The sequence below is a fragment of the Eriocheir sinensis genome, unplaced genomic scaffold, assembly GCF_024679095.1.
Source record: "Eriocheir sinensis breed Jianghai 21 unplaced genomic scaffold, ASM2467909v1 Scaffold723, whole genome shotgun sequence".
In the NCBI taxonomy this organism is placed as follows: domain Eukaryota; kingdom Metazoa; phylum Arthropoda; class Malacostraca; order Decapoda; family Varunidae; genus Eriocheir; species Eriocheir sinensis.
In genome coordinates, this window is record NW_026112080.1 from 120279 (window position 1) to 130000 (window position 9722).

The window sequence follows — 9722 nt, forward strand, 5'->3', positions numbered from 1 at the left end:
GCGCAGGGGTCGAGGTGCGTGGTGTGTGAAGGTCCTGGCAGTACCCAAATATCGACTATAATGAACTGGCTCGAATCGGGAAGGTACTTGTTGGCGATGAGGTGTGCAGCTCGTGATCAGGCCGTGGTGAACTACAGCTCTGCTATGTCGGGCTGCCGCCTGGCAGGCTGAGAATCCAGCCACGCTGACAATGAGCGGACACTTCCCGCACTGCAGAGGGGATGGGGGTTCGTGTGTGAGATTCCAGTAGTACTCATAGATAGTCTAATAGGTTGATAGGTGGTCTTCAGGGTAGCATGGGGGTAGTCTGGGTCAACTCGGCGATGACTGAAAATTATCAGCTTTTAGCGGTGAGTGAGACTTGGTCCTCCAGGACACCGTGCCCGCAAAATTACCACTCAGCCACCGAGTCCCGTAATCGTGTTTATGTGTGTGTGTGTGTGTGTGTGTGTGTGTGTGTGTGTGTGTGTGTGTGTGTGTGTGTGTGTGTGTGTGTGTGTGTGTGTGTTGGTTGCTTGGAAGCGTCCATGCATAAGGCAACCACAACTTTCACTTCACGTTCACTATGGCTACTAACTCAATTTTAATACCTCTCTCTCTCTCTCTCTCTCTCTCTCTCTCTCTCTCTCTCTCTCTCTCTCTCTCTCTCTCTCTCTCTCTCTCTCTCTCTCTCTCTCTCTCTCTCTCTCTCTCTGAAAAAATAAGACAGTCATTAACGAACTTTCAATTAGTATCCAACATCGACGTCGAAGAATCTTGGCAAGACTTTAAAGCTCGATTACTAACTGAACAAAATAAATCCGTGCAATCTTGTGAAAAGCGCCGAAAAGTTAAAAATCCTCCGTGGTTTAATAATGAAATCAAACTTGCTCTCCAAAAGAGGAACTTGTTATATAGGCAAAAGAAAACCGATAACTCTACCGAAAATAGTACACGGTACTACGAAGCAAGACGACAAGTCAAAAGTTTAATCAAACAGGCGAAACGGAGGTACGAAGTAAACATTGCGGTAAATTGCAAGTCAGATCCTAAAAGTTTTTTTAGATATATAAACAACAAAAAAGAGATTCGAAGTGGGATTGGCCCATTAACAGATAATTCGGGCAATATCGTGACAGACAGCCAACGCATAGCGAACACGTTAAATTCTTATTTCGCCTCGGTTTTTAATAGTAATTCTTCCGATACTGCTGCTGTTCCTAATACTATTGAAAATCCCAGTCTTACCCTCCCTGACTTTGAAATCAGTACAGATGAGGTTCTCAAAGCGCTACAGTCCCTTAAAATTAACAAAAGTCCAGGACCTGATAAAATATATCCAGAATTGCTTAAAGAAATATCAAGAGAGATACTCAGACCTTTAACAATGCTGTTTAATTTGTCTTTGTACCATGGTATCGTTCCTAGTGATTGGAAAATGGCTAACGTAACACCCATTTTAAAAAAAGGCGACCGAAAATTACCGGATAATTACAGGCCAATCAGCTTAACTTCAATTATTGGTAAATTATTTTGAGACAATTACTCGAGATAAAGTAGTTAACTACGTAGAGTGTAATTCGCTAATCCTGGACTCGCAACATGGTTTCCGTAACAACAGATCTTGTTTGTCGAATCTATTGACGTTCTATAACGAGCTTTTTGCAGTCTATGATGTTTCTAAATCACTTGATATTATTTATTTGGACTTCCAAAAGGCGTTTGATAAAGTCCCACACTACAAGTTGCTTCATAAAATCAAGGAAATAGGTATCGGGGGTTAGCTTTACGAATGGACCAAGCACTGGCTAAGCAATAGAAAGCAAAGAGTTGTAATAAATGGAGTGACCTCTGAGTGGATGCCAGTCACTAGTGGTGTCCCCCAAGGCTCTGTCCTGGGACCCGTTCTCTTCGTCATTTACATCAACGACATTGACCTTGGTCACAAAAATTTCATTAGTAAATTTGCGGACGACACGAAAATCGGCAATGCGGTACTTACGGAATGTGACAGGTGGACCCTACAAGAAGATTTGCGTAAAATATCAGATTGTTCAGTAAAATGGGAAATGCCTTTTAATATAAACAAGTGCCAGATTCTGCAGGTTGGATCTAGAAATATAAAGAAGGACTATGAAATGTGCGGCGTTAAAGTTAAAGGCGCTCACTCGGTCAAAGATCTTGGCGTCACAGTCGCGTCTAACCTTAAGTTTTCCCAGCAGTGCAACGAGTCCGTTAAAAAAGCAAACAGGATGATCGGTTTGATTTAGAGAAATTTTTCATTCAAGAATAAAGATGTTATACTAACTTTGTATAACAGTTTCATCAGACCTCATTTGGAGTATGCCGTGCAGTTTTGGTCTCCCTATCATGCGAAAGACATTGCTAAATTAGGTGTTCAGCGTAGAGCAACCAAGATGATTCCTTCATTACGAAACAAACCCTACGAGGAAAGGCTGTCACATCTAAACCTGTTTTCTCCTGAAAAACGCCGCCTCAGAGGAAAACTGATGGAGTGCTTTAAAATATTTAACGATTTTACCAACGTGGATCCGACCAAACTGTTTGTGATGGATGATTCGACGCGAACGAGAAATAATGGCGCTAAACTCAAATGTAGACAATTTCATTCAGATTGCACAAAATTCTTCTTCACTAATGCTGTCGTTTGAGATTGGAACAGATTACCACCATCAGTGGTGCAATGTAACTCGATTGCATCGTATAAGAATAATCTTGACCGCTATCTCCTCCATCTCAATGTTCACTAGGTAAGTTTCAACGTCATGGTGGCCGCATAACAACTGTCACTTAGGTTTAGGACAGACCACCCAGTTTGGGCCTTAGGGCCTGTGTGGTCTGGGTATCTATGTAATTCTATGTAATTCTCTCTCTCTCTCTCTCTCTCTCTCTCTCTCTCTCTCTCTCTCTCTCTCTCTCGCGCGCGCGCGCGGATACCAGGTTCGAAGGCCTTGGGTTTTCATCTCCGGGTGATTCGCCTGTGTTGATGGTGGACATGAGGGAAAGGGATGTATGTGTGCTGCCACAGCATCATCCCCGTGGGTTGGGAACGCAACTCCCGACTGATACACGATACCGATTCACTTCTGGGAGGGCAAGGACGCAGATGTAATTAGACAGGTGTAAGGAAACTGCCATTCCGTCTTCACTCCGTTCAGAAAATCAATCCGGGATCTCTCGGTTGTGAGCCAAGCGTGTTAACTACAGTATTGCTGAACATCGAATCCCCTCCCCCCCCCACACACACACACTATCCGCTCCTTTGATGCAATGGTTAATAGTGAGCTTGCAATCTGCAATCATGGCAGGCTTAGGTTTATGCCTTGTTTAGGATGAAAGTAATTTTTCCGGGGACAAGGAGCGGTTGCACAAGAACATAAGAAGTCTCCAAAGGCCTGTAGGGTTAAACAGGGCAGATCCTGTGAACAGTTGACTGTTTGGTGGACAACCATATGAATGAAGAGACTGCAAATTCGTATCCCCTCCGTCGGGGAAGCATATTTCTGATGAATTGCTATTCAGCACCCGGAGAGATTATAACCAAGCAGCGCACGCAATGACTGTGGGGGCGTTGGAGGATGTTCTTCAGACAGCTGTGACCGTACATGTAAAAAGAAAAAAGACCTAATTGTATGTAGCTGAATTTTTGTTTTTTGGATATTTAGTTATTTTTTATAGTAACTGATTTTATAATAATTGTATGGTTTACACCTTTAGTTAATAACTATAGCGTATGATTCTATTAACATATTTCTGAATACGTGGAATACATTAGGAGAGAGAGAGAGAGAGAGAGAGAGAGAGAGAGAGAGAGAGAGAGAGAGAGAGAGAGAGAGAGAGAGAGAGAGAGAGAGAGAGAGAGAGAGAGAGAGAGAGAGAGATTTACATAGATTTACATAGAAAATCAGACCACACAGACCCCGTGGTCCAGACTAGGTGGTCTGCCCTTGAACTTAAGTGATTCTAGATTAATCAGATGGCTCAAAACTTTGCATTTCTACTCTAGTTAATATTAATTAAGTTGAAGGAAGTGTCGGTCAAGCTTGTTTTAAAAAAAAAGTCATCGTGTGACACTGGACCACTGAAGGTGGGAGCCTATTCCATTCTCGCACTACAACGTTGGTGAAAAAGAAGTTGGTGCAGTCTGAATTTACTTGTCTACATTTAAGGGGGGGTTGTAAATGATCTGCCTGAAAAGAATCCTTTTTCATATTTTTTGGCTTATGAGATTCTGCGAATTTTCCTCTTTATTTTGGTATATGAATGAATATGATGAAAAAATACTATAATGGTATGCAACATGCAACGCAACTTCCTGCAATGAGCTTCCGCGAGCGCCACTGGTTTGCAATCCATGTTTTCACCCTTTTTTTTTAATTTTAGGATTTTTTTTCATGGTCTGTCATGATACTCTTAGGTTCTCTCATACCACTAGTAAAGAAAATGGAAAATTTTAGCAGTCACTAATATATTTTCGTATTTATCAGTGAAAATCAATTTATATATATATTTTTTTTCATAAATCCAACAAAACACTTTGTATCCGCTTCAGATGTCTTTTGAATTATAGAATTATATTTTATTGATTTTACACAGTAGAAGACTGGTTTTTACTTTGAAATATGGTCAAATTCGAGTACATGTATCTGTGACCCCGTAAAAAACACCTAACCATGGGTAAACAAAGCAACATGTGTACACATCCAATGAAAGTAAGTTAAGGAAACCGTGTCTGCTTTTTTCTTCATATCCTGATGTATGTATCCTGTGGATTTCAAGTCCCTTGTTGGAATAGGTAAAGTACAAAATATATTTCAACTTCATCGTTTGATATCTCAAAACTATGATTTTGCTCTTTAAAAAATATCTCCTCCGTTGCACTTCTTGTTGTACACAGATCTCCTGTTGCAGCTTATGAAAGTATGTGTAGGGAATAGGATCTGCTATCGGAACAATTTTTTGAACTTGATTTTGATTTTTGAAAAATATTTATGTCAAACTTTTTTTTTATTATTTTAGCGAACTTCACAAAACATGTTTTACTATTGTATAAAACTTACCAATAGCAAACGTTGCTCTCCCACCCTTTCTGATTAAAATGGTTGTTGAATAAAATAAATCGGCCCGTAAATAAGAGAGGCGATACGCTTAGAACATAGGGAATTTAACATGGGATTTGAGATTTTACAACCCCCCCTTAATGAGTGACTTTCAAGGTAACTCACAATTTTGTCTCCAATTATGCTCTCGAGTAACTTTCCTACAACTGAATTAGACGTAATGAGCCTGTAATTACCCGTTTTTTTTTGTCTCCTATCCTAAAAATCGGTGTTATGTTAGCCTTTTTCCAATCCGAAGGGACGATGCCATGTCGCAAGGACATATTGAAAACGGTTGTGAGAGAGGAGAGTATTTCGCTCTTTGTTTCTTTAAGCAGTATAGGATATATTTTGTCAGGTCCGGGACTTTTATTTGTTCTAAGTGATTGAAGAGCTTTTAGGACTTCATCGGTAGTTATTACAGAATTAGGCAATGCATGCTCGAGATTTACGTTAGTACAGTTGTCTTCGCTGGTGTTGGTGGCAGTGGTGGGAAGAATGCAAGCATTAAACACCGAGGAAAAGTATTTGTTTAATAAGTTCGCAACGTGTTGGCTGTCAGTCACTAGCTCACCGTCACTGTTTGTTAGAGGTCCAATTCCACTTCTGATCGCCTTATTGTTGTTTATATAACTGAAGAAGGATTTCGGATTATTTTCACAGTTGTCTGCAATGTTTTCTTCATATCTACGCTCTGCCTGATCGCTAATCTTTTTACTCGTCGCCTGGCTTCATGATAAAGTCTATTGTTTTCGGGCGTGCTTTGCTCTTTCTTTAGCCTGTAAGACAATTTTTTCTCCTTAACCGAATGTTTAATTTCGCTATTAAACCAAGGTGGGCTTTTATTAGTGTTACTTCGCTTTTCGCACAATGGAAAAAATGTGTTCTGCTGAGTGAATAAATAATTTTTAAAGTTTAGCCAGGCTTCCTCTACGTTTCCATCATCTGATAGTTGTATTTCTGTTAGTTTTGTCGTATTTCTACGAAATTTGCTCTTTTGAAATTAGGCACCTTTACTTTATTTTCAGTCACTGTTGTTTGAGCTCTAATGTCGACGCGCACTAATTTATGATCGTAGGAACCGAGGTATTTACCTACCGTAAAATTACTGACTAGGTTATCCTGGGTCGCAATAATAAGGTCTAGTATGTTATTTTGTCTAGTTGGTTCAGCTAAAGTAATTTTCTTCTAAAAATTTGATCATTTTATGTGACTCGCGTTCTGTACCCGACGGTGTCACCCAGTCAATATGAGGGAGATTAAAGTCTCCAAATATCAGTGAGTCGCTGTTATTAAAAATTTGAGCGACTGCCATAAAACCCTGTACACTTCTAGATCAACTTCGCGTGATAGCCCCGGAGTCCTGTAGGTGACGGATATATTTAAATTAATTTTGCAATGTCTACTTGCACAAATGTTCAACGTTACTGTCTCTAGGTGTTCTGTCAGTGGGCTGCAAATAGCTTTTGACGTAAAGTGCAAAAGAGAGAGAGAGAGAGCGCGAGCGAGAGAGAGAGAGAGATAGAGAGAGAGAGAGAGAGAGAGAGAGAGAGAGAGATACTGATTCGTTCTGGTATCGTCGGAAATTGGTGCACTTTGGCCCGTCCCAGGGGTGTGGATTATTTTGGCACGACGCTTGTACGAGTATTGCCCGAATGCTGGACGGAAGCTGCACAACCATAATGATGCCAGCCCGACAGCTGCCCGGTATCCGAACGATCGATAACGATTAATCTTGAGATTGGAATTTAACATTTTTTTCAGAAGATGATTCCTGTCCGACTAATGTCTGGTAACAAAACGACAGTAAAGAACACTGCCCGATTGCTAAACAAATTCGCGTTCAAGATCGTGTATGTGTGAAAGCCCCTTAACCCGGTAGCAGCGGGGATCATGTGTCTTAATGGTCCCTCTAAGCGAGAAAAATGAGAAAAAATCATCACTCACAGAAACCACTTCATAATATATATCAAAGCATTTGTGATGAGTTTATGTATCATCTATGTTGGGGGGTTTAAATCATGACACAAATTTGGCCCGTCGCTGTTACAAGGTAAAGCCACAAATTTGGCCCGTCGCTGCTACAAGGTAAAACCACAAATTTGGCCCGTCGCTGCTACAAGGTAAAACCACAAATTTGGCCCGTCGCTGCTACAAGGTAAAATCACAAATTTGGCCCGTCGCTGCTACCGGGTTAAGACGGGGACGAGGAGGGGCAGGGAAGGGAGGTAGGGGGGGAGTGAGGTGGATATGAACGATGAATAGGTAAAAAAACTGAAAAAAATAGAAAACAAAGAGCCCAGCTCAGGTGTTAAGGGGACGGTGGCCTCGACTGTACCCAATAGCGTCCACGTAAAACACTACCACCTCTTCGATTTCTATATCCTCTTCCTTAACCTCCACAGCCTCCTCCTCGACCTCCAGAACTTCATCCTCAACTACCACTTCCTGCTATTCGACGTCCAAAACCTCCTCCTCAGACCAATCACCTTCAGAATTCACTGTCTCCTTGATCTCCACATCCTTCGCTTCCTCGAAAGAATCTTCCCCGTCCTACAGAATCACCTCTCTAACAACTACCACCTCCTCCTCAACCCCCAGACACTCCTCTTTTACCTCCATTACATCCTTCTTAACCACAAAACCTCCCCCTCGAACTCCACTTTCCCCTCGACGACGTCCTCCTCAAACCCCCACAACCTCCTCCTCAACCTTCACAACTTCCGCTCAGTCACGTGCACCCTTTCTTTATTTTGTATGGTGCAACGTTGCCAGATTATCGTATTCACCACATTGTATTCATTATTTTTTAGCCTCAAACTCTCGTACCTACACAAATAACGAAAGAATATTAAAGTTAGCGTTGAAACTGTTATTTATTGATGTTTGTTTGTTTGTTTTGCTATAGATATGTCAGAAACTACGAAAATGCAATATGGTGTGTACGATAATTCGGCAACGCTAGTATGGTGAGACATGATGTGTTTTTGTGTCGTAAAGTTTCCTGTTACGTGATATGTTGCATGGCCTTGCTACTTCCTCTCCTTCCTTTTTACCTGTCTTTCCTGCCACATTCCCGTCCACTCCTCCAATGTTGTCTCTTTATTCACTTTTCCCGTCCCCTTTCGTCTTTGATATTTTTTTCTCCCTTTTTTATCTCAATTTTTAATTTTACCCCTCCCCCCCCCCCCCCCCTCTCTCTCTCTCTCTCTCTCTCTCTCTCTCTCTCTCTCTCTCTCTCTCTCTCTCTCTCTCTCTCTCTCTCTCTCTCTCTCTCTCTCTCTCTCTCTCTCTCTCTCCCCATTCTATTGTCTTCTAAGTATCAGAATTGTTTTTTTTTTTCAAATCATACATTGTTTTATAAACCATACCATTGTTAATGAAATCGTCAGGATGTAATCATTGAAGTCAGGCGTGGTTATAAAACTGAGCATTAAAAAGTGTGCGTGTGTGTGTGTGTGTGTGTGTGTGTGTGTGTGTGTGTGTGTGTGTGTGTGTGTGTGTGTGTGTGTGTGTGTTCCTGTTTCCAGAGTTAAGCGAAATTTTCTAGGGGAGAAGCATGAATTAGAATGCCTATATACTATGATATAATACTCTAGCATGAGCTAAACAACAATGGCGCCACTATAAAGGACTTGCCCGCACGACGTGGATGTTGGACTCAATAACCGCATTAGTAAATTTGCAGACGACACAAAGATTGGTAACTCGGTTCTCACTGACGAAGACAGGCAAAGCCTCCAAGAGGATTTGCACAAAATTTCAGCTTGGTCGGATAGATGGGAGATGCCCTTTAACGTAGACAAGTGCCAGGTCCTTCAAGTTGGAACGAGGAATAAGAAGTTCGATTACGAAATGCGCGGCGTTAAACTCAAAAGCGTTCAATGCGTCAAGGACTTGGGGGTCAAAATCGCGTCAAACCTCAAATTCTCACAGCAATGCATCGATGCAGCAAATAAAGCGAACAGAATGTTGGGCTTCATTAAAAGAAACTTTTTATATAAGAATAAAGATGTAATACTCCCGCTCTACAACAGTTTAGTCAGACCCCACTTGGAATATGCGGTACAGTTTTGGTCTCCCCACCATGCAAAGGATATTGCTAAATTAGAAGGTGTTCAGCGTCGGGCTACGAAAATTATCCCTTCCTTGCGCAACAAATCCTACGAAGAAAGGCTTTCCACCCTTAACATGTTCTCTCTTGAGAAACGTCGCCTCCGAGGAAAACTGATCGAATGTTTTAAAATACTTAATGGTTTCACGAATGTAGACAGATCAACATTGTTTATGATCGATGACACTTTGCGCACGAGGAACAATGGCGTAAAACTCAGATGTAGACAAGTAAATTCAGACTGCACCAAATTTTTCTTCACCAACGTTGTAGTGCGAGAATGGAATAAGCTTCCACCATCAGTGGTCCAGTGTAACACGATTGACTCCTTCAAAAACAAGCTCGACCGTCACTTCCTTCAACTTAATATCAACTAGAGTAGAAATGCAACGTTTTGGAGTCTTCTGATTAATGTAAAATCACTTGGGTTTAAGGACAGACCACCAAGTCTGGACCATGGGGTCTGTGTGGTCTGATTTTCTATGTAAATCTATGTAAACCACTAACAG